This window comes from Rattus norvegicus, chromosome 7 (assembly GCF_036323735.1).
Source record: "Rattus norvegicus strain BN/NHsdMcwi chromosome 7, GRCr8, whole genome shotgun sequence".
Lineage (NCBI taxonomy): Eukaryota > Metazoa > Chordata > Mammalia > Rodentia > Muridae > Rattus > Rattus norvegicus.
In genome coordinates, this window is record NC_086025.1 from 85,214,430 (window position 1) to 85,239,969 (window position 25,540).

Consider the following 25,540-nt stretch of genomic DNA (forward strand, 5'->3'; position numbering starts at 1 on the left):
CTTAAATGAAAGCTCATATGAACTCAGGACACTGAAGCAACAACCCCAGGACCTTCACAAGACTGCACAAGGCACTCTGAATTTATCCTGTGACTTCCAGTTTAGCATTTTTTTATGGGACACGTAAGTGTGTGAATGAGATGGTCTCTGATTCTTGTGCCTTGGACTCTTTCCCTTCTGTTGGTTTGCTCCATCTGACTTCAATGGGATGGTTTTGTTTTATCTTATTATATTTTTTTTTGTTTTTATTCTTAGAAGTCTGCTCTTTTCTAATGAGAGATGGAAAGGGCATGGGTCTGGTTGGGAGGGGAGGAGGGGAGGAACTGGGAGTAGAGGGGAAACTGTAATCAGGATACATTGCATGAGAAAAGAATTTTTTCAATAAAGGTAAGAAAAGAATTACGTTGAATGGATAATTAACTAAACAAAGATGACTACTTGTCCTAGTTAGAATTTATATTGTTGCAATGAAACACCCTGGCCAAAAAGCAAGTTGGGGAGGAAAGGGTGGGTTTATATGGCTTACAGTTTCACATTGCTGCTCAGGAAGTCAGGATAGGATCGAACAGGGCAGGAATGTGGAAGCAGCAGCTGATGCAGAGGCCATGGCCATGGAGAGATTCTGATTATTGGGCTTACTCCCTATGGCTTGCTGAGCCTACTTTCTTATAGAACTCAGGAACATCAGCCCAGGCATGGTACCACCCAATGAGCTAGGCTCTTCTCATCAATCACTAATTAAGAAAATGCTTTACAGGCCCAATCTTGAGGTATATGAGGTACTTGCCAATTGGGGTTCCCTCCTCAGATGATTATGGTTCGTGATAGGTTGAGATAAATCTAGCCAGCACACTACTGAATAATTAGTAACAATTTGGTAATAAGAAGGGATTAATCATTAAGTAAAGACACTGCCTCAGAGCACAAGAATAGTAGATGTGGTGAACACATGTTTCCAATAGCTGAGTCTACGTAGCCATGGTAGAAGGAAAACTCAGTGGCCCACCTTGAGGTTTGCAACTGCAACAGTGTAGAGTATGGTTCACTTAGTGAACTACAGGTAAGAGGTGCTACAGATAAAGCAGAGATGGGTACAAGGGGCCAGGGTACCAGTGAAGGAGCTGGGACTCTGCCCTCTGGGATATGGGTACACCTCACAGGAACATTTCCCTTTATGGTGTTCAGGAGCCTGTTAGTGAAGCTAGCAAAACTAGCAAGAACATGAATACTCCTGGAAGTTCTGCTGTTTGTAAAAGAGTTGCTTCAGTAAAACCATATAGGGAAATCGGTCTCTCCCTCTCTGTCACATCTCTCTCCCACCCTCTTCTGAGAAGGGAAATGTGTATTGGCACCTGATGACAAAGGAAATGTGTATTATTACATCAGAATCTTCCATCACCAAGCAAGATCAAAGCAGACTAGGAGACACTTACTAGCAATAAGCAGACAACTGGTTAAGATGGTCATAATATTGAAGGAATAATAATAATAATAATAATAATAATAATAATATTGTTAGGAGACATTTCAGAAGTGGTTAAATGGTTATTGGTGTAACCCAGCCTAGTATGTTGAGTTTATCTGAAGGTGTATCTCCAAATGCCCCACAAAATAGGAAACAGTTTTTTGGAGAACATCTTCAAACAATGCACATGGCAGGTACTTTATAGGCAAGTATGAATTGATACTACATGTCCAAGATGAATGTTCTATTAAGTCAAGAATTGCAGTTGTCAGCAAGCCAGGTCTCCCTACCCCAAGTGTCCCCCAGGGTGGAGGAGGGTGCCTCAGGGAAAGGCCTTTCAAATCATGTTGGGCTATTTCTGAGGGCCTTGAAAAAATAGAAACTCTTCCTTGTAGGTATATCTGACTTAAGATTCTTTTGGTTGCAAGGAATAAATGATAAGTACCGGTAGTTTCAGAAATAAGGATTAAGGTCGTTAATAATCTCATGCAACAAGCTATCTGGAGGAGGCTCATTCATAACTTTAAAGTCTCATATGCCCTCACATCTTTCAGATCTGTCATGCTTACAATACTGGCTTTTTGCTTCATGGTTGGAAGATAGGACTTCTTATTTTAGACATCATTTTACCATTTAGACAAGAAAAAGACAGAACTGTATTCCGCATCTGCATTCAGTGGCTATTAGGTGTGAAGCTATTTGACAATATCTTTGGAAACATCGGATGTACAGAATTATCAGGCTATATAATTTAATTTTCAGTGTAGAAATATATCATCTTGGCTCTCCTGCAAGCTCTATGGATCTGAATATGAGGCTCTTGAGACTCCAATTCCACCTCATGGTATGCCTCCCTCTGTGCAAACAGAACAGGGTTAGTCTTCAAGACTACACACCTACCAAAATTATTCTTCCCCAGCCTGCTTAGTATATACTCCTGGAATTATCCTATTTACTTGTAGTTACTATATAGTGTATGTGTGAGTAATATTTTATGTAGTAGTGTTTTGTGCCATAAAAATCCTTTAAAATAAATTTCTATTAGTAAAGATTTTATTCTTTTTCAGCTTGCCCCCCCCCCCCAGATCAATAAAATGTCAAATGAAATGAGGCTGCCTTTTAAAGGGATATTCTCTGTGCTGCTAGTCTGGTTTCCATTTGATATGAGCATTTAAATGTTGGCTGAATGAAAAAGAATGTTTTAGTAATGGTTAGATAGTTTCTCATTGTCTAGCGTGTGCCTTTACTGAGGTTGTTCCATACCTTCCTTGCTGTTTTGGATCAAATTTGAGAATGGAAAAATTATTTAAGTAGAAAATTTCAGTGTGCTTGCAAAAATTCAATGAAAGTGAACTAACCTAGTGTTTGAAAATTTTGTATTGCTAACTTTCTGTTATTACTAGCAAATAAATTTCTTTATTCATCTTCTAGCTCCTCTGACTTTTTAATATTTATAAAGTAGAATTCTCTTTAACTTCTTTAGAGAGGGAAACTGTCTTTTATATATAAAGTTATTTAGATTTTTTTGCCTATAATGTTTTTCTGAGATGGTGTTTTCTTGAAGGAAAATATTTTCAGTTTCAAAGGCTGAAAACAAATCCACAAGAACTCACTAAACTCAGAAAGAGTTTAGCTTCCTAAGCAGACTGTGCAAAGATAGGAATCAGCAGCCGGATTCACAGCCTCTGATTGTCCCAAATCACACAAGTCATCAACTGAGTACTCAGAAAAGGAAAACAAGCCATTTTCAGCTAAAGGATATGAGCATAATGTGTACCATAAACTCACGGTGGATGTTTTAGAACCAAGCATGTTTGTGACTTAATTTGAATTTCTCAGTGCAACACATCTCAAAAATTCCTTAAACATCATAGATGATCTATTATGTACAAAACATGACTGTTGAGAAACACCATTTCCTTGCCTTCTGGGAGGAACCTTAGGAAACATCGGCAGCAGGTGCAAAGTATTCCAGAGAGAGGACTGGCTATAAAGAACATATTTATCCATCAGTTCCAAATCTTTCTGCTTCTGAGGGCTTAAAAAAAGAGATTTCTTGAGCTGAGGAAATTAAAAACAAAACAAACAACCATCCTAAGGTGGTGGAAGAGGACGAGGAAATGCTCTGTGATATTGTGAAATCTGGACTTGAAATTTGTTCTCATTTCCTTATGCACAGCTTCTAACACCCTTGGTTTCAGAGTAAGGAGCATTTTTTTCATATTAATGAAGTGACTTGTAGCTGGAAGCCATTAGATAGCTTCAGGACAAGTAGTGGTTCCAAAAGAGTAAAGAATGATCAGATTTTTTAGTTCTACCTCTTAGTCCTTGAAAAGCAAAGAGAGACTGCACCAGGACTAGTAATACAGTTAACTTGCCTTTGAAATGAAGCCTCCACAGGTAAGACCCCCACCCTCCATCAGTGGTACTTACTCTGAGACACCTATGAATGAGGCACCAAGACACAGGTCGACGCAAAAGCAAGAGGTTTATTTTCTGGGCACATCAGTGTCGACCCTCAATCAGTCCCTGGAGGTGAGTGACTAGAAGGTGACCCCAAATGGCTATTACAAGCAGTTTTTATACTTTTTAGGGGCACAGATTACCTCAGCAAGGTTAGAGTTCAAACTTATTGGGTAAGCATATTAACCTTTAAATCTACCGACTAGCAAGCACCAGTCAGTACATTCTGAGAATTTTCTACCCAAGAATGTTCCTGTGGGTGGAAAATGGAACTTGGCCTAGCCTCAATCCCAGGTGGGAAGCTGGAACCTGGCCTAGTCTTGCCCTGAGGTGGGTGGGTGTAAGGCTGGTGAAAGCCCCTAGGGTCCTTCACACAAACACTCAAAATGCACAGGGATCAAAAGAATGACTGAACATGTGGAGAGTGGCAACCCAGAAACTCTGAGAGCCTACCCACTCACCTTGCCTTTATGCAACTTTTTCTTGTGGTCATTCACCCAACTTTTTTTGTAATATTTTAGAATTTGGTTTTGGGGAGTCATAGAAAATTGAGTTTGGGGGTTGGGGATTTAGCTCAGTGGTAGAGCACTTGCCTAGCAAGCGCAAGGCCCTGGGTTCGGTCCCCAGCTCCGGAAAAAAAAAAGAAAATTGAGTTTGATATGCCATTATCATTGAACATTTTTGATGCTCAATGTGCTTGTGAATGTTCTTGTATTTGTCAAGGCTCGGTTGTAGAGACAATTGGAGACATTTGGCTGATCTAAGAAGAAGCTAGTTGCTTGTGAGACTCACTGGGGCATGTATGCTTCCTGGATAAATTCTTAGTGTATCAGTTGGGAGCCTGTCCACCAAAGGTCTGTGGACCAAGGTCTGTGCTCCTTCTGCAACCTCCAGGAAGCTGGAGTCAGGAAGGCACTGTTTCAGATTCTTGATTCCAGCACTCCACTGCCCTAAGTATGCCGTAGAGTAATAAGCCATCCCCATTGGGGATGACTCCTGTCATACTCCACTTCCTGTATCTACTCCAGTGAAACAGACGTCTTAGCACCCTGCTTTTTATTTGTTAATTACTGCTGTGCCCATCTCCCAAATACTTACTAAAACAAATAATGATGCAGTATCCTTGAAGGGGATGAGAGCAATGCAGGAATGTTGTCTAAGTAGTGGGAGTAGAGATCATAGAATGGATCAAGATGACCTTCCTGGAGAGGTAATGCCTATGTGATGACTTGTAAAAGGTAAGAAGATAAGCTTGTAGGAATTTAGGGGAGCAGCCTCCAACAGCAAGAACAGAACATGCAAAGACTCTGAGGCAGAACTTGTATTGAATGACCAAATGATGGTACAGGAATGGGTAGCACTGATGAACTCTCTGCTAGAGATTCATACTTATTCCAAAGAAGAAATGTTTAAAGTAATCCCTTGCTTGGTTTGCTATACAAAATGTATTTTGAATTATGATAGTCAACAGTTTTTGTAGCATTCAAACTAATATATGCTTCTTGAAAGACAAAGAGAAATCTCCTAATAGTGCCATATTTGAAGCTACTATGTAGTAAAATAATATTCTTGCTACTAACAATGCGACTATCTGGGTTAGTGTGTTAGCTTTTCTTTTTAAAAAGGTCAACATAAAAATTAAAAATGCATATGTCTGATTTCTGGATGGAGTAAAAGTAATATTTTTTAAATTAATTTTCGAGAATTTCATGCACCACATTTTGAATCCAATCACCCAAATTCCTCCCATTACCACCTTCACCTTCTTATCACATTTCTTCCCTCACTTTCTGCATGTACATTTGACACTCCATCACCCAAACTTGGGATCTATTTCTCCCCTTGCCTTCTGTCTTAGGGTTTCATTGCTGTGAAGAGACACCATGATCAAAGCAACTCCTATAAAGGCAAACATTTAATTAGGGCTGGCTTACAGTTGCAGAAGTTCAGTTCATTATCATCATGGTGGGAAGATTGGCAGTATCCAGCAGACATAGTGCTGGAGGAGCCAAGAGTTCTACATCCAAAGGCAACAGTAGAAAACTCCTGTGGGCAACTGGAAGAGGGTCTCATCCACACTCTCATCCGCACTGGGTAGTGCTTGAGTATAGGACCTCCCCAACCCCCACAGTGACCCATTTCCTCCAACAAGGCCACACCTATTCTAAGAAGGCCATACTTCCTAATGGTGCCACTGTCTGTGGACCAAGTATTCAAACACATGAGTCTATGGGGGCCATACCTATTGAAACCACTATACCTTGCATCTGAGAGAGCATAACAAGCATTTCAGAGCCCTATAAGGCCTCTAGGAGTGTGTTTAAAGAAAGACCAAGTACAATGAGATCACTATGATGTAAGGAAATGCTAGTCATCTATATAGTAAGACCATAAGAAGAAAGAGTGATGACACTGAAGAGGCCATCTTGGACTGAAGAACTCCACTGCTGTTGTATGGACAAGAGTCAGGAATACTGAGGCAAAGCCCCTCATTCATCTTCAACCATTTAGGAAATCTCAGATGAAGTCCCAGGTTTTGTGGTGAACTTAGAAGCATTTCCTCCAACAAAATTTCTTACATAATGAAGTAAGAGAAAAACAGATTAATTTATCAATGCAGCTATGTTGAAGAGCATCACACAACTACGTTCACAATCTATTTACATTGCAGAAATCAGGAAAAATTTAAATATTATTTTTCACTTTAACAACAGTAACAATGATGATTATAATAATGGCAATGAGAGTAGTGATTTACTGATAATCTTGGAGAGCCAGGGCTCTTCCACTGCTAAATCCACTGTTTTATGTGTTTGAATCTCATATGGTAATGCAGATAAACCTGGATATTTTTCATATGGTTGTTTGAACTCATCCAACCAAAATTCATTTTCTCCCCCTGCCTTTTTCTAGTACTAACATGTTTGAAGGGCTTGCATAGAAGGTCAAGAGTAGTGGACTTTTATGATGAGAGGCCACTGATATGGTTGGAGATATGATCATTTTGTCTTCTGGGGAAGCAATACCTTATAGTGGCCTTTCTGTAATGGTCTTTCCACTACAGGGGTAAAGTTGAGATGCAATAAATAAAAAGAGTTGACCAACTCATTACAGGTGGGTCAGTATTGCAAAACTTTATTTAGCATAGTTTGGTAGATGGGGCTTTTCTCTAATTTTTGATTCATATAGTTCCAGAAAAGCATCATGGGTTGTCCCAAATTATAGGAATAATCTGGTCCATTATGTAAAATTTTATTTCCCTTACTATTATTCTAAGAGATAACTTTATTTACAATTTTATTTGGAGAAAAAAAAGTGAGGACACAATGTTTTTGCATTTACTAATTGTGGGGAAGGGATGAGGAGGGCAACCTGTCCCCAGGTTCTTGTTTGTTGGATGCTCGGCGGCAGATGTGATTATAAAGTCTTACCTTGCCACAGAAGAATAAGATAATACTGCCTTCATTCCCAGATGAAACCAGAAGGGGGAAGCCGGTCGAGGCTTCGGGTTTTTGGGAGAGAACTGTGACTATAAAGTTGGCTTGAGGTGGCTGGAGGCTCTGTTCCTTACATCACCACACTGCTCTCATCTGTTGTAATGAAAAAGGGCCAGGATTTGTAGCCTTCAGGAGATCCTTTCAAGCTACAACCTACCTCCCTAGAAAATGAAACTGTGATAGTTTCTCTTGTCTGGTTCATGGGCATGTGAATTAATTTATGTTCGATTGTGAATTTTTCTAACTGCTAAGTACATTTACACAGTGCGTGTTCTGCATGCCAGACACTTATCTAAGTACTGTCTTCAGACTAATTCATTTACTCATTAGGAAAACCATGAGTTAATTTTCTGGATTCAACTATATGAATGCAGGCACTGGTACTATGTTTTAATGCAAAATGGGGAGTTACAGCTGGTATCTACCTCCATTTTGGAAATCAAAGGTTCCCCATGATTCTTAGGAAGCAAATAATTTGGACCTTGTAAACCAAGGTGTCAGAATAATAAATACAGACAAGGAAACTGACAACATAGAAGTTTTGTAAGTTATCTAAGATCATCATCAGCCCTGAAAGGCTAAGAATGTGGCTTAGAATGAGAAAAACACTTGGATTTAAACACCAGCACATATACATTTCACACACTTGGAACGCTAGTTTTTTTTTTTAAACAAGGTGGATGTTTTTTTTCTTTTTTAAGATTTATTTATGTTTTATACATGTGAATACACTGTCACTGTCTTCAGACACAGCAGAAGAGGACATCAGATCCCATTACAGATGATTGTGAGCCACCTTGTGGCTGCTGGGAATTGAACTCAGGACTTCTGAAAGAGCAGTCAGTGCTCTTAACCACTGAGCCATCTCTCCAGCCGAGAACTTTTAATTAGTGAACTGATATTGGTAATTGTTGCCAATACTGATTTAGATAATCACTTTTATATTTAGAAATTTGCTTTATGGAAGACTTTTTTGGGCAGTAAGTGAAAGTAGACTTTGGCTTTTCTTTCTAGAAAGAAAATATTACATACAATATGTATAATAATACATTGTTTATTCTCAAGTGGATGCTATCTTATCTCAGTTTTCTGAGGGGAAAATCTGAGAATTGGGAAGGCGTGGGTACACTGGGTTAGTAAATGGAAGACTCACTCCTAGACTTGAGGTCTGTCTGCTGGTTCCTACCTAGGGGCTGAAGATTTCATTTTACTAGTTAGTGGCTTTTGTTGCATCCTAATACTAGTAAATTCTTTTGGGAATAAACACCTCTCTGCTTTAAGCCCACAGATTAGCGTTTTACAACCTGTTGGTTGTGACGTCTTTGGGGGTTGAGTGACCTCTTCAGAGGGGTTCCATCTCAGATATCCTGTAATAAGATGTTTACATTATGATTCATAACAGTAGCAAATTATAGTTATGAAGTAGCAACAGAAATAATTTTACGGTTGGGTTCACTACATCATGAGATACTTTATTAAAGGGTCACAGCTTTAGGAAGGTGGAGAAACACTGTTCTAGAGATGAGTTCCAAAGAAACTGGGTCGTGTCAATTGCGAAGTCCTGGCCCCTTTAGAGTGGCTTTACAACACACCCAAGGCTGCATTACTCTGATGACTTGTTCAAGTATCAGCTATTGAGATGAAGTAGTTGACCAAGCCAACTCAGTCAGTCAACAGCTTCTCCAGGGAGGAAATGAGGATTAACAAGAAGAAAATGATCAGACAACACTATGGCATTACCCCAGACAGTTCAGAAGCTGAAGCAGGTTGATTTTTTTCCCAGTCTGCTTTTATACCATTTTAAGTACATGCAAAGATTAAGGTCAGTTCTAGGTTAAGAAACAAATGAGTCAATAAACACAAATAGACAAGGAACAAACAAGGCAGTTAACAAAGTCTCATGATCACTGCTTCTAGGGGCTTATGAGGATGACCAAGATATCTGAGCCCACTTCCCTGTCCTAGCCCAAAATCAAATTCTTGCCTGAAGCCTACTTCTTTGTTTTAGGCCAAAGTCAGATTCCTGCCTGAACTTACTTTTGTGTTCTGCCCCAATGTCAAATTTTTGCCAAGTTTCTAGAAGTGGCCCCAAAAGCTCTCCACAAGTAATTCACTTCTGAAATACAGTACAGCACGAGGAACCTCTGGTTCTTAATGTAGAGGTGAAGAATGTAAGCAGTAAGTCCCCACATTTCTATCAAGATAGATTATTAGTGTCTGCATTCATGTAGCTGAATCTATTACACTGCAGGGAATTTTCTCAAATTTTCTTCATCTCAAAAGTCAAAGTTTCCAAGTGGGAAACCAAATTGACTTTCATGTAATTTTCTCAGTTCATTTATGCCAAGGAAACTCGTACTATGTGAAGTTTTCTGAGTGTAGCTCACAGGCAAATGACTCCTTTACTTTAAATAGCAGGAAACATCAGGGAATTAGTTCTTATCTGATAATAGTTCACAGAACTACATTTTGTAGAGTAGTTCTAATTTCAGGGTAAGTGACAGTTCTGTTCTCCAATAGAGAAAATCCTTTGCTGCTGGTCTGAATTTGGTCTTGATGAAGGGTGCAGTGTGCTCATTGTTTTAATTGCGTGATGCGCATTCCGTTTTACTTCTGTTTGTCTTTATAGAATTCAGTAAATGCATTTAAACAGGGAGATGATTCAGACAAGGATGACTGATTGACTCCTATCACTGACTATTGGTCTAGTTATTAACCCGGCAGGCTGACAGAACCCCACTTTTCAAAAGCACAATCATCAGGTGGAAGAAATACAGACACTGTGCCATAGATCCATTTCCCTTTAGAAACAACTTCACCTTCAGAGTGAATGGTAAGTATGAAATTCTCTATTAAGGACTTTCTATGATAAACATTTTGTTGAACATTTTCTGTGGAGAATTTATTCACTGAAGGGTTGCAAGCCCAAACATGCATCCTCAACACTCAAAGCTAGCCTCACTCATTTTAAATAGATATTTTCTAGATAGTAGTCTAACTTGCGCACAAGAAAATTCATCCAATTTTTGTTTCTCATCCTAAAACTGTAATAGTGTCATAGCAAGAATTAAGTACTTGCTAAATACCAACTTCATTTAAAGACTGTTGAGTTCATATTTTTCTGTACTATCTTACATTGAACTTATACTAAGCTTACCTATTAAAATCCCTCTGACTAAAAGAAAATACTCTGTGCTAGTAAATCCCATCTTCCTGTGACTAATTGTCCCTTCCATTATCTTAAGCTAGCATATTATTTGTAAATATTTGGGTCATGGCTTCTTAGTTTTGATTTTGTGAATCGTGTCATCTGAACTTTTTTGGCTATATTCAAATCATTAGCAATAAATAAGGAGGCCAATCAATAATTACAATTGTCAAGGACAGAAACAAAGGCAATTAGATTGATTTTGTCTATTGTGTGTGCACACCAAAGCACACACACATGTGCACATGTGCACATGCATGTTTGACTCCAGCATTAACATGGCTTTCTAACTTTTTTCAAAGAAAAAGACTTGCACGCTCATTTTTGTCAGCATACAGAAAGTAGTATTTCTTAGCTAAAATTTTATTACATTTATCTACATTTGTGTCCACATAGTCTACATGTGCTACACATGCTATGTGTGAGGAGATCAGAAGCCATCTTGCGGGAGACAGTTCTTCCTTCCACCATGTAGGTCCTGGAGTCCAACTGAGGTCAACAGGATTGATGTCAAATACCTTAATCTGCAGAGCCATCTTACCAGTCTGAACAAAATGTTTCTTAAAAATTAGTGAGAGTCAAATGAAATTGTAGATCCCTAGAATAAGTCCTAAACTTAGCAAACCTCACCCGAAACTACTTATATATTTTATCAAGAAGTATAATTTCTTACCAGAGAAAGAGATCCTGGATAGCATTAGAAAACAGGCATCAGTTCCACACTAGCTTTTGAAAAACTTATTTTCTGTCAGAGGTAATGAAGTTTTAGGGCTATAAACAACCCAAATTTTTTAAAAAATTCTACTTCAGTCTTGTTAAAGAACTCAAGTGTAGCTCCCTGTTTTTGACCATCACTTCTGTCCGTCCGTCCGTGTGTGTGTGTGTGTGTGTGTGTGTGTGTGTGTGTGTGTGCGTACATGCGTTCCACACTGTTAATCTGTGGATACAGGATGTGAAAAACTGCAGCCTCAAGCAATGTGATCATCAATGATAAAGTGGTGTTACAAAGGTATGAGACAGAACAAGATGCAATGCAAGTGTTAACAAGGTTCTGTTTCAGGCCAGTAAGAACAAGTCCCGGACCAAGGTGATGTAACATGGCTGCCAGTGAAATCAGATTTGCCTTAACCAGATCGTACTGCAGAAAGGTACTCTGAACGAACGAAAGAAATTAATAAGGAGAGTAACATAATACCACCATGTCTTAATTATCTGAATCTGGTTTGCTTTGGAAACAGATCTCTTTTATTTTTTTGGAATATTTATTCCATTGAAATACATCTAATGCAATTTAAATAATTTTAATACCTTATTTTATGGGAGATCTTGATTTGTGCCAAGACTTTTCAGGAATGCAGACTGGGGAGTTTGACAGGAGGTTATAATCTAAGCCAATATGAATTTTTGACAGTATTTATTATTAATATTACACCCAAAAGTAGAAGCAATGAGTGTTCCTGACAGATTTTTTGAAGTCTTCACAAAGTATGAGGGCCGGCTGCTGCTATGTGGACCAGATATTGTTAGAACAGTTTAGTTCTCTGTCTGGATTATTTTCTTCTTAGATGACATGTTAACTGATAAGAACATTTTGATTGGCTTGATAGTTATATGTTTCTATTGCAAATTAATATGTGTCTCTTTTAGGTTATCAAAACAAGAGACAAAAGCTATGTCCCATTACACCACAGCTTTAGAGAGTGGCTCAGAGCAACTTTCCTTACTACAGCATAACTCTGTGCATTTGATGTAAAAGTGGATTAATGAACTATGGTCTTTCTTCAAATACCAGTGCCATGGTAAGGCTTTATCTTAAAGTTTTAAAATCATCACTGGATTTGGAACATTTATACTTGAAAAGAAAAGCTATTAGCTAAGGATATTTTCACATGTTATTTTAGTTATTAAGTACCTCCTAACAGATATTTATGATTCTTGGAATATAAAATGAGACTTTGTCTTTGTAACAAGTGCTTGCAATTATAAATCCAGGAGCAATAATTTTTTTAAATTAAGAGACACTGTAGTGATGTACTTAATAGTAACAAGGATCAGACAGTATAATTAAGGATCAGGTGAATGCATAAAATAATGCTATCCGTGATTAAAATTTATCTTGATTCACTTCCTAAAAATTATTCTTGGTATATTTCATTTCTCTTGTAGTTTTATTATAATATTCTATGAATATCATTTAGCTACATAGGCTATTTCATTAATAACGAATAAATTCTACTAACCCAGGGCAGGAAATAATAAAGCTGCGTGTAAGTTTTAATATATCTGGGAATAAATGGTAAAATTAATCTAAAAAGATGCCAATAATAAAATTAAATTATACGGGCTAAAGAAAAATGTGAGAATCAAATTAAAAAGAGTTCCATTCTAAATCTGAAACAAGGTGGATGAGCAGGGTTGAGTTTCAAACGAAGAGAGACTTGAGTCAAAACCATAACTAAAGTTTATGGGAAGCTAGCACATCTTATTTTATATTCATCCCAGCTCTGAGCTGCAGCTACATGCCTGTATTTTATGATGAATATTCTCCAGAATGATAGTAGAAGGTATGTAATGTCTCCTTGGTGATCGAAAGAAGGCAGGTTGGGTGGACAAGACAGACCAAGTTGTTTTTAAGCAGTAGCTTATTAATAAAAGCCCATTGATAAAATGAGTGAGGTCGTAAGAGAGGAGAGCTGTAAAAAAAGAGGCAAATGGCAGGAGCAAGAAGTTTGAGGGAAAAGATTCAGGCTGGATGCCAAAGAAATGATGTGGAAGTAAGCAAGGCTCTTTGCAGCTATGGTTCCTAGCTCAAGCCCCAGCGTCAGTCTTTGCCAGTTACTCAACCACTGCAAAATTCATCTTTCCTTGCACTGAAATGAACATAATGGCTCGAACAGTGTTGAAGTCAAATGAGGTGTAACGCATGTGGAGTGCTTAGCACAGTGCTTGGCGTAAAAAAGATCAGCACATAACAGAGATCTTGTTGTAGAGTGGTTTGAGAAAGAGTGACGAGATATGAGTGGGCTCTTGAATCAAGGTGATTTGGATCTAGGATCTAGAAGAAGGCTTGCATGATTTACAGGAGATGACAAAAACAACTTACAATAACAATCTGGTGCCAGAAATGGTAAAAATACGTTCTTAAGGTTACTTGTTGAATGTCCAGCCCTGCCCTGCTAGCCCTGGGGAGACACAAAGTATTGTGTTTCTTTGGACAGCAGGGGGCTCCCAGGCATTGGAAAGCAGGAAGCACAAGGGTTTATTATTTTCTGTCTGTGCCCAGTTAATGGCTGCTGCTTGTGAGTGAGCTAACACTCATCTGGTGCCACAGTTAAAAAGAAGTTGTGTATTTCTATACTTACATTGTATGGTTGTTGCCGCTAAGTAGATGAAGTCCATTGCATGCTACAGAGTGTATCAGGGTACTTATGGTCCATCTGTCCATTCCAGAAGCACATTACAGGATGCTGGGTTAGATCCCATGGAAGAGGAAAGGCTTACATCAAAAAGTCAGATTAAAGGCAAGATGCCAATGTAGCAGAGGGGAAAGGGTGGGAGCTGCGAATGTAAGGGAAGCAGTATGTAATGGAGGGGCTGTACTCCATCTGGGAACTTGTGGTACTCATTAGAAGAGGGCAAGAAAGAAGGGCCCTCAACTTATAGGGCCAGCATGAGCTGTAGATGGAGATGCAAAGCATCTGAGAAATGTTCTGGGTGAGGCAAATTTGCAGACAAATGTTGAAGCGTAACAATGGAGAAAAAGAGGACCACAAAGAGGGAGACTCAAAGCCAAGTGAGGAAAGAAATCTGTTATCTCGTACTCCTTGCTGCTCGCCTCTCTACAGGGCCACAGGTCACACACTGCAGATTCTTCAGTTGATACAGATGATGTTTCTACCAACACATTTTAAAGTTACTAAGTATTTCCCCTTTCGAAGGATCACTTCTCAGAAATCACATTTTGCTTGCCTTCTGATTTTAGTTTACTGCTGTCTGGGCCATTTCTTTAGCTTTAAAGTTGAATGATTCGAAAGCAGATGACTTTGCTGACTTACCTGTAAGTAGACTGCACATGGAGATCACATCTTCATCCTCTCTCTTCACATCTGCTGCTTACTTGCCCTAAGGACTGTGAACGAACTTGTCGCCAAAGAAAATTAATCATCAGCCATCAAGTCAAGTCCTGTCAAAAAACGTCAGGACAGTGGTTCTCAACCTTCCCAATGCTGCGGCCCTTCAATACAGTGCCTCATGTTCTGGTGATCTCAACCGAAAGATGTTTTGTTGTTATTTCATAACTGTAATTTTGCTACTGTTTGGAATCACAATCTGTACCCCACACAAAGAGATCGCAACCCATAGGTTGAGAATCACACTGCTTTAGAATAATATTATCTGCCTTAATCATTTAGGTTCATTCCATTGTCTGAAAGTTGTCTTATCAAAGGCATGGTTTCATATGCATGTGCTAACTTCTGGGATTAGCATTTTTTAGGACTGGGAAATTTATTTATTCTTCATGGAATATAGATTTTAAAAGATTAAAGGAAATGAAAGTTAGTGGGGGAAAATCAACTGAATGCAAACAAAACAAAACAAAACCCCACACTAGCAAAACCTGGGTTTAAATCAGGAGGAAGCATTGCACTTGATAGTCCAGAGTAGGCTCCCCCCTTTTTTAAGATTTGTTTATTTATTATATATAAGTACACTGTAGCAGTCTTCAGACACACCAGAAGAGGGCATCAGATCTTGTTGCAGACAGTTGTAAGCCACCATGTGGTTACTGGGATTTGAACTCAGGACCTCTGGAAGAGCAGTCAGTGCTCTTACCTACAGAGCCATCTCTCCAGCCCCCAGAATAGTTCTTAAATGAATGAATGCTGTTCTGTTCCTAATTTCCAAGTATGTGTAACACACAGTGAATTGCAGTGTGTGATGTTAGATGTCAAGCTATTTTTATATTATGTAGAAACTTGCCCTCTTTTGGGGGCCCCTGGCATTTTCTAAAACCCAAACAAACTTGAAGTGCAGCTTGCTTCATTTTAACCACGTTCCTTTGAACACCCAGGTCCTTTTCTGTATTGAATCTATTGCCATTCTTTTGCTTTCCTATTCTCTCTCACAGGTTATCTGGATTCTTATTCTGTACAGAAAATTCTCACAACGCTGGCAGCTGGCTATGGTGGCACATGTCTGTAATGGCAGGGGACGCAGAATGAATTCAAGGGCTGGACTGCATAGAGACATCAGTCTCCAAAATACAGCACAACAAAATGAGGGACATTGATAGCTGAGACATAAAATGAGAAACACAGTTCTTCTGGAGAGTCTAAAGCTTTTTCTGATAAAGCTGATGCAGGTGAGTTAGAAATGGTGTCCAGACAGAAGAAAAAGGTCTTCAAATCTTTCCCAACAGAGACCAGGAGATAGCTCTGTGCATAAGTGCACTCAAGTACGAAGGCCTGAGTTCAAATCCCCAGTACCACATCAAAAGTCTAGTGTGGCTGTAAATGTCTGAAACCCCAGGGCTGTGGAAGTGGAGGCAGTAGGGTTTCTGGGGCTGGCCTAGGGGTGTAGGCAACCACACCTGCTCGGGATTCAGTGAGAGACGTGTCTCAACAGTTTGATGTACAGAGTCATAAAGGCATACTTGACATTGTCTTGCTGGCCTCTCATGCACTGGGATACAGGTACATATACCGCTTATATAGCCCCATACCCCACAAGTAAAAAAGTTAAATAAAACAAATCTTCCCAAACAAGCAAAGCCTATGTGTTTCTTTTTTTTATTGGATATCTTATATTTACATTTCAAATATTATTCCCTTTCCCGGTTTCCTGGCCATAAGTCCCCTATCCATTCCTTTCCCCTTCTTCTATAAGGGTGTTCCCTCTCCCCAAGCACCCCCTTCCTGCCCTACATGGGGGGTCCACCCTTGGCAGGACCAAGGGCATCTCTTTTCACTGGTGACCAACAAAGCCATCTTCTGCTACATATGCAGCTAGAGTCATGGGTCAGTCCATGTGTACTCTTTGGACAGTAGTGGTTTAGTCCCTGGGAGCTCTGGTTGCTTGGTACTGTTGTTCTTATGGGATTGCAAGCTTCCTTAGCTCATCCAATCATTTCTCTAATTCCTCGACTGGGACTCCGTTCTCAGTTCAACGGTTTGCTGCTAGCATTTGCCTCTGTATTTGACATGCTCTGGATGAGCCTCTCAGGAGACAGCTATACCAGGCTCCTGTCAGCATACACTTCTTAGCTTCATCACTCTTATCTAGTTTTATATATATATATATATATATATATATATATATATATATATATATATATATATATATATATATATATGCTGTATATCCATGTGGGGCAGGCTCTGAATGGCTGATCCTTCAGTCTCTGCTCCAAACTCTGTGTCCATCTCCCCTCCTATGAATATTTTTGTTTCCCCTTTTAAGAAGGACTGAAGCATCCGCACTTTGGTCATCCCTCTTCTTGAGCTTCATGTCATCCACAAATTGTATCTTGGGTAATTTGAACTTTTGGGCTAATAGCCACTTATCAATGAGTGCATACCATGTGTGTTTTTCTGTGATTGGGTTACCTCACTCAGGATGATATTTTCCAGTTCCATCCATTTGCCTATGAATTTCATAAAGTCATTCTTTTGATAGCAGAGTAATATTCCATTGTGTAGATGTACCACATTTTCTGTATCCATTCCTCTGTTGAAGGGCATCTGGGTTCTTTCCAGCTTCTGGTTATTATAAATAAGGCTGCGACCCGCGGATCCCGGCCCGCAGCAGCTCTCTGCTCCCAAACCCCGTGGGAGAGAGACCTCACCGCCTGAACAGGTGGGCACTCCTGAGGCTGCAGAGCAGAGGAGACCACCAACACTGCCCACCCCTGCCCACATCCCTGGCCCAAGAGGCAACTGTATAAGGCCTCTGGGTTACCGTAGGGGAGGGCCCGGGAGCGGCAGGACCCCTGCGCCTGAGACACCGCCGGAACCTGAAGGAAACAGACCGGATAAACAGTTCTCTGCACCCAAATCCTGTGGGAGGGAGAGCTGAACCTTCAGAGAGGCAGACACGCCTGGGAGACCAAAAGAGACTGCACTCTGTGCGCATCCAGACGCCAGAGGAAAACACCAAACGTCATCTGGAACCCTGGTGCACGGAGGCTCCCGAAAAGAGCGGCGCAGATCTTCCCGGTTGCTGCCACCACGGAGAGGACTTAGGCAGTGCCCCAGGAGCAAACTTGAGCCTTGGAACCACAGGTAGGACCAACTTTTCCCCTGCAAGAAACCTGCCTGGTGAACTCAAGACACAGGCCCACAGGAACAGCTGAAGACCTGTAGAGAGGAAAAACTACACGCCCGAAAGCAGAACACACTGTCCCCATAACTGGCTGAAAGAAAACAGGAAAACAGGTCTACAGCACTCCTGACACACAGGCTTATAGGACAGTCTAGCCACGGTCAGAAATAGCAGAACAACATAACACTAGAGATAATCTGATGGCGAGAGGCAAGCGCAGGAACCCAAGCAACAGAAACCAAGACTACATGGCATCATCGGAGCCCAATTCTCCCACCAAAGCAAACACAGAATATCCAAACACACCAGAAAAGCAAGATCTAGTTTCAAAATCATATTTGATCATGATGCTGGAGGACTTCAAGAAAGACATAAAGAACTCCCTTAGAGAACAAGTAGAAGCCTACAGAGAGGAATCGCAAAAATCCCTGAAAGAATTCCAGGAAAACACAATCTAACAGGTGAAGGAATTAAAAATGGAAATAGAAGCAATCAAGAAAGAACACATGGAAACAACCTTGGACATAGAAAATCAAAAGAAAAGACAAGGAGCTGTAGATACAAGCTTCACCAACAGAATACAAGAGATGGAAGAGAGAATCTCGGGAGCAGAAGATTCCATAGAAATCATTGACTCAACTGTCAAAGATAATGTAAAGCGGAAAAAGCTACTGGTCCAAAACATACAGGAAATCCAGGACTCAATGAGAAGATCAAACCTAAGGATAATAGGTATAGAAGAGAGTGAAGACTCCCAGCTCAAAGGACCAGTAAATATCTTCAACAAAATCATAGAAGAAAACTTCCCTAACCTAAAAAAAGAGATACCCATAGGCATACAAGAAGCCTACAGAATTCCAAATAGATTGGACCAGAAAAGAAACACCTCCTGTCACATAATAGTCAAAACACCAAATGCACAAAATAAAGAAAGAATATTAAAAGCAGTAAGGGGAAAAGGTCAAGTAACATATAAAGGCAGACCTATCAGAATCACACCAGACTTTTCGCCAGAAACTATGAAGGCCAGAAGATCCTGGACAGATGTCATACAGACCCTAAGAGAACACAAATGCCAGCCCAGGTTACTGTATCCTGCAAAACTCTCAATTAACATAGATGGAGAAACCAAGATATTCCATGACAAAACCAAATTTACACAATATCTTTCTACAAATCCAGCACTACAAAGGATAATAAAGGGTAAAGCCCAACATCAGGAGGCAAGCTATACCCTAGAAGAAGCAAGAAACTAATCATCTTGGCAACAAAACAAAGAGAAGAAAAGCACACAAACATAACCTCACATCCAAACATGAATATAACAGGAAGCAATAATCACTATTCCTTAATATCTCTCAACATCAATGGCCTCAACTCCCCAATAAAAAGACATAGATTAACAAACTGGATACGCAATGAGGACCCTGCATTCTGCTGCCTACAGGAAACACACCTCAGAGACAAAGACAGACACTACCTCAGAGTGAAAGGCTGGAAAACAACTTTCCAAGCAAAGGGTCAGAAGAAGCAAGCTGGAGTAGCCATTCTAATATCAAATAAAATCAATTTTCAACTAAAAGTCATCAAAAAAGATAAGGAAGGACACTTCATATTCATCAAAGGAAAAATACACCAAGATGAACTCTCAATCCTCATCTTCGGTTGGTTTATATACAAGTGTGAAATTTCTAGGCTTGAAAGTAAAATGATGCTATCTGGTGCTGGATAGAGGAGCCTTATTTTTTATTATGGCAGCTTGCTATTTTTGTAACATGGTGATTTGGTTGAACACTATAAAGTACAATAGTAACTGATCTCCCCTTCTTCCTGGATGAGTGAGGAGATGATTAAATGTTGATGTCAGCATCCTTGAGCATATTCAGATGAGCTTCTGCTTCTGTTGAAAAGGATGCTGTGTTTGATTGTGGTCCGAAGCTTTGAAGCACTACTTGGCATCTCCTTCCTTGGAGGTCTCACTGTTTAAACATAACAGATTTGATAGCTTGTTGGTAAGGTGAGGTCCAGCTTGTCTCCACTAGGTCATCTTCATGTGAATCCGGTGGTTATACGGTTTTGTTCTAGGGATATTTCATTTTTTTTAATAACGGTTTTAGCTGACATTCATGGAGAGAATGAATCCTTAGAACTGTGCCACTAGTGAAAGGAAATCCTGTCTAGAGTATGTTTCTTTACAAAGCTGTGTCACACCATCCTTTGGGCCCTCTGCTGGAAAAGTAGAATCAAGTCTCAAATAATGCCTTTTAAATTGTATCCTCTAGTATTATAGATGTAGGACAGTACTGTATCATACCTCTGTGGATGCAAAATAGCTTGTACCTGCTTTATGATACGTAGTAGTGACCGTGCTTTATCAGAGCTGTTTCTAATGATGTTGCTCAGAATGTTTTCTTTCCAGATGATGATTGAGAAGCTAATTTAAAAAAAATGGTGCCAGGTACCACAAGAGTAACAGAACTGTGCTGTTTTCTCGGGTTTTGTTTTTTTACTTTTTTTTTTTAATGGAGAGTGCTGGATGCCTCTACAGTTTTGTTCAGATGACTGCAGAACCTGGAAAAGCTGTTGCTGCTGTTGATGCATAACACACTGCTATATTGGTCTTTTTATATAAATATAAATATATATATACAGATATATAATTTGAATTTTTTGAAACTTTAGCTGTGCTGTCAACTTTGGAAAAAAGTATCCCCGTTTACTGTTGAGTTGGCACTGTACAGAAATTAACAGCCATATTGGTCTAGAAATGTTGAACTTAAGTTTTTTCCACTTGTACAGGGGTAACACACTGTATTAAATATGTAAGGTCTTATCTACATGGGTTTGATTACAAAAACTAATAAAGTATTCTCTAAATTAAAAAAAATAAATAAATAAAAGCAGAAAAAAAATAAGGCTGCGATGAACATAGTGGAGCATGTGTCTTTGTTGTATGTTGGGGCATCTTTTGGGTATATGCCCAGGAGTGATTAGCTGGGTCCCTGGTAGTACGATGTCCAATTTTCTGAGGAACCTCCAGACTGATTTCCAGAATGGTTTTACCAGTCTGCAATCCCACCAACAATGGAGGAGTGTTCCTCTTTCTTCACATCCTTACCAGCATTTGCTGTCACCTGAGTTTTTGAACTTAGTCATTCTGACTGGTGTGAGGTGGAATCTCAGGGTTGTTTGATTTGCATTTCCCTTATGACTAAGGATGTTGAGTATTTCTTTAGGTGTTTCTTAGCCATTTGATATCCCTCAGCTGAGAATTCTTTGTTTAGCTCTGTACCTCACTTTTAATAGGATTATTTAGATAACCTACCAGATAGCCCTCTATCAGATGTAGGATTGGTAAAGATCTTTTCCCAATCTGTTGGTTGTTGTTTTGTCCTATTGACAGTGTTCTTTGCCTTTCAGAAGTTTTGCAGTTTTATGAGGTCCCCATTTGTCGATTCTTGATCTTAGAGCATAAGCCATTGGTGTTTTGTTCAGGAAATTTTCCCCAGTGCCCATGTGTTCGAGGCTCTTACCCACTTTTCTTCTATTAGTTTGAGTGTGTCTGGTTTGATGTGGAGGTCCTTGATCCACTTGGACTTAAGCTTTGTACAGGGTGATAAGCATGGATCGATCTGCATTCTTCTACATGTTGCCCTCCAGTTGAACCAGCACCATTTGCTGAAAATGCTATCTTTTCCCCATTGGATAGTTTTACCTCCTTTGTCAAAGATCAAGTGACCGTAGGTGTGTGGGTTCATTTCTGGGTTTTCAATTCTATTCCACTAATCTACCTGCCTGTCTCTGTACCAATGCCATCCAGTGTTTTTTAAAATCACTATTGCTCTGTAATACTGCTTGAGTTCAGGGATAGTGATTCCCCCAGAAGTTCTTTTATTGCTAAGTATAGTTTTAGCTATCCTGGGTTTTTTGTTACTCCAAATGAATCTACAAATTGCTCTTCCTAACTCTATGAAGAATTGAGTAGGAATTTTGATGGGGATTGTATTGAATCTGTAGACTTCTTTTGGCAAAATGGCCATTTTTACTATATTAATCCTGCCAATCCATGAGCATGGGAGGTCTTTCCATCTTTTTATATCTTCTTCAATTTCTTTCTTCAGAGGCTTGAAGTTCTTATACAGATCTTTCACTTGCTTGGTTAGAGTCACAACAAGGTATTTTATGTTATTTGGGCCTATTGTGAAGGGTGTCATTTCCCTAATTTCTTTTTCAACCTGTTTATCCTTTGAGTAGAGGAGAGCTACTGATTTATTTGAGTTAATTTTATACCCAGTCACTTTGCTGAAGTTGTTAATCAGGTTTAGTAGTTCTCTGGTGGAACTTTTGGGGTCACTTAAGTAAACTATCATACCATCTGCAAATAGTGATATTTTGACTTCTCCCTTTCAAATTTGTATCCCGTTGACCTTCTTTTGTTGTGTGACTGCTCTGGCTAGGATTTTGAGTACTATATTGAATAAACAGGAAGACAGTGGGCAGCCTTGGGTAGTCCCTGATTTTAGTGGAATTGCTTCAAGTTTCTCTCCATTTAGTTTAATGTTAGCTACTGGTTTCCTGTATATTGCTTTTACTATGTTTAGTCATGGGCCTTGAATTCCTGATCTTTCCAGGACTTTTATCATGAAGGGTGTTGAATTTTGTCAAATGCTTTCTCAGCACCTAATGAAATGATCACGTGCTTTTTATCTTTGAGTTTGTTTATATAGTGGATTACGTTGTTGGATTGCCAAATATTAAGCCATCCCTGCAACCCTGGGATGAAGCCTACTTGATCATCATGGATGATCGTTTTGATGTGTTCTTGGATTCAGCTTGAGAGGATTTTATTGAGTATTTTTGTGTCAATATTCATAAGGGAAATTGGTCTGAAGTTCTCTTTCTTTGTTGGTTCTTTGTGTGGTTTAGGTATAAGAGTAATTGTGGCTTCATAGAAGGAATTGGGTAGTGTTCCGTCTATTTCTATTTTGTGGAAAAGTTTGAACAGTATTGATATGAGGTCCTCTATGAAGGTCTGATAGAATTCTGCAATAAACTCATCTGGTTCTGGGCTCTTTTTGGTTGGGAGATTTTTAATAACTGCTTCTATTTATTTAGGAGTTATGGGATTGTTTAGATGGTTTATATGATTATGATTTAATTTTGGTACTTGGTATTTGTCTAGAAAATTGTCCATTTCCTTTAGATTTTTCAGTTTTGTTGAACATAGACTTTTGATGATTTTTTAAGTTTCCTCAGATTTTGTTGTTATGTCTCCCTTTCTCCCTTTTCATTTCTGATTTTGTTAATTAGGAAACACCCTCTGTGCCCTCTGGTTAATATGGCTAAGGGTTTATCTATCTTGTTGATTTTCTCAAAGAATCAGCTCCTGGTTTTGTTGATTCTTTGTATAGTCCTTTTTGTTTCTACTTGGTTGATTTCAGCCCTGAGTTTGATTATTTCCTGTCTTCTACTCCTCTTGGGTGTATTTGCTTCTTTTTCCTCTAGTGCTTTTAAGTGTGCTGTCAAGCTGCTAATGTATGCTGTCTCCTGTTTCATTTTGGAGGCACTCAGAGCTATGAGTTTTCCTCTTAGCACTGCTTTCATTGTGTCTCACAGGTTTGGGTATGTTGTTCCTTTATTTTCATTATATTCTAAAATGTCTTTAATTTTTTTTCTTTATTTCTTCCTTGAACAAGTTATCATTGACTAGTGTGTTGTTCAACTTCCATTATAAGTGGGCTTTGTGTCACTTTGTTTTTATCGAAGACTAGCCTTTGTCTGTGGCAATCTAATAGGATGCATGGGATTATTTCAATCTTCTTATATCTGTTGATGCCTGTTTTGTTATTGATTATATGGTCAATTTTTGAGAAGGTACCATGAGGTGCTGAGTAGAAAGTATATTCTTTTGGTTTAGGTTGCAATGTTCTATAAATATCTGTTAAATCCATTTGGTTCATAACTTCTGTTAGTTTCTCTATGTCTCTGTTTTATTTCTGTTTCCACTATCTGTCCATTGATTAGAGTTGGGTGTTAAAATCTCCCACTATTATTGTGTGAGGTGCAATGTGTGTTTTGAGCTTTAGTAAGGTTTCTTTTATGTATGTAGGTGCCCTTGTATTTGGGGCATAAATATTTAGGATTGAGAGTTCATCTTGGTGGATTTTTCCTTTGATGAATTAGAAATGTCCTTCCTTATCCTTTTTGATGACTTTTGGTAGAAAGTAGATTTTATTTGATATTAGAATGGCTACTCCAGTTTGTTTCTTGGGACCATTTGCTTGGAAAGTTGTTTTCCAGCCTTTTACTCTAGGTTAGTGTCTGTCTTTGTCTCTGAGGTGTGTTTCCTGTAGGCAGCAGAATGCAGGGTCCTCTTTGCATATCCAGTTTGTTAATCTATGTCTTTTTATTGGGGAGTTGAGTCCACTGATGTTAAGGGAAGGAATAGTGATTATTCCTGTTGTTTTTGTTGTTAGAGGAAGAATTATGTCTCTCTCTCTCTCTCTCTCTCTCTCTCTCTCTCTATTAACTTGAGTATTTCTTTTTTACATTTTGATTGTTATTCCCCTTCCCGGTGTCCGGGCCAACATCCCCCTAACCCCTCTCCCTCCCCTTCTATATGGGCTTCCCCTCCCCATCATCCTCCCATACCCCCTCGACAATCACGTTCACTGGGGGTTCAGTCTTAGCAGGACTCAGGGCTTCCCCTTCCACTGGTGCTCTTACTAGGATATTCATTGCTACCTATGAGGTCAGAGTCCAGGGTCAGTCAAGTCTTTAGGTAGTGGCTTAGTCCCTGGAAGCTCTGGTTGCTTGGCATTGTTGTACATATGGGGTCTCGAGCCCCTTCAAGCTCTTCCAGTTCTTTCTCTGATTCCTTCAACGGGGGACCTATTCTCAGTTCAGTGGTTTGCTGCTGGCATACGCCTCTGTATTTGCTGTATTCTGGCTGTGTCTCTCAGGAGCGATCTACATCCGGTTCCTGTCGGCCTGCACTTCTTTGCTTCATCCATCTTATCTAATTGGGTGGCTGTATATGTATGGGCCACATGTGGGGCAGGCTCTGAATGGGTGTTCCTTCAGTCTCTGTTTTAATCTTTGCCTCTCTATTCCCTGCCAAGGGTATTCTTGTTCCCCTTTTAAAGAAGGAGTGAAGCATTCACGTTTTGATCATCCGTCTTGAGTTTCGTTTGTTCTGTGCATCTAGGGTAATTCAAGCATTTGGGCTAATAGCCACTTATCAATGAATGCATACCATGTGTGTTTTTCTGTGATTGGGTTAGCTCACTCATGATGGTATTTTCCAGTTCTATCCATTTGCCTACGAATTTCATAAAGTCATTGTTTTTGATAGCTGAGTAATATTCCATTGTGTAGATGTACCACATTTTCTGTATCGATTCCTCTGTTGAAGGGCATCTGCGTTCTTTCCAGCTTCTGGCTATTATAAATAAGGCTGCTATGAACATAGTGGAGCAGGTGTCTCTATTATATGTTGGGGCATCTTTTGGGTATATGCCCAAGAGAGGTATAGCTGGGTCCTCAGGTAGTTCAATGTCCAATTTTCTGAGGAACCTCCAGACTGAT

The 25,540-nt window shown here is 39.5% G+C and overlaps 1 long non-coding RNA gene across 1 annotated transcript; it reads left to right on the top strand.

Annotated features, from left to right (window-relative positions):
• Nucleotides 1–331: 331 nt before the first annotated feature.
• LOC120093650 (uncharacterized) lies at nt 332–16,403 on the top strand. Its single transcript, XR_005487113.2, has 4 exons — nt 332–10,258; nt 11,694–11,781; nt 12,281–12,432; nt 15,762–16,403. It is a non-coding gene; the product is annotated as an uncharacterized LOC120093650 (long non-coding RNA).
• The last annotated feature ends 9,137 nt before the right edge of the window (nt 16,404–25,540 follow it).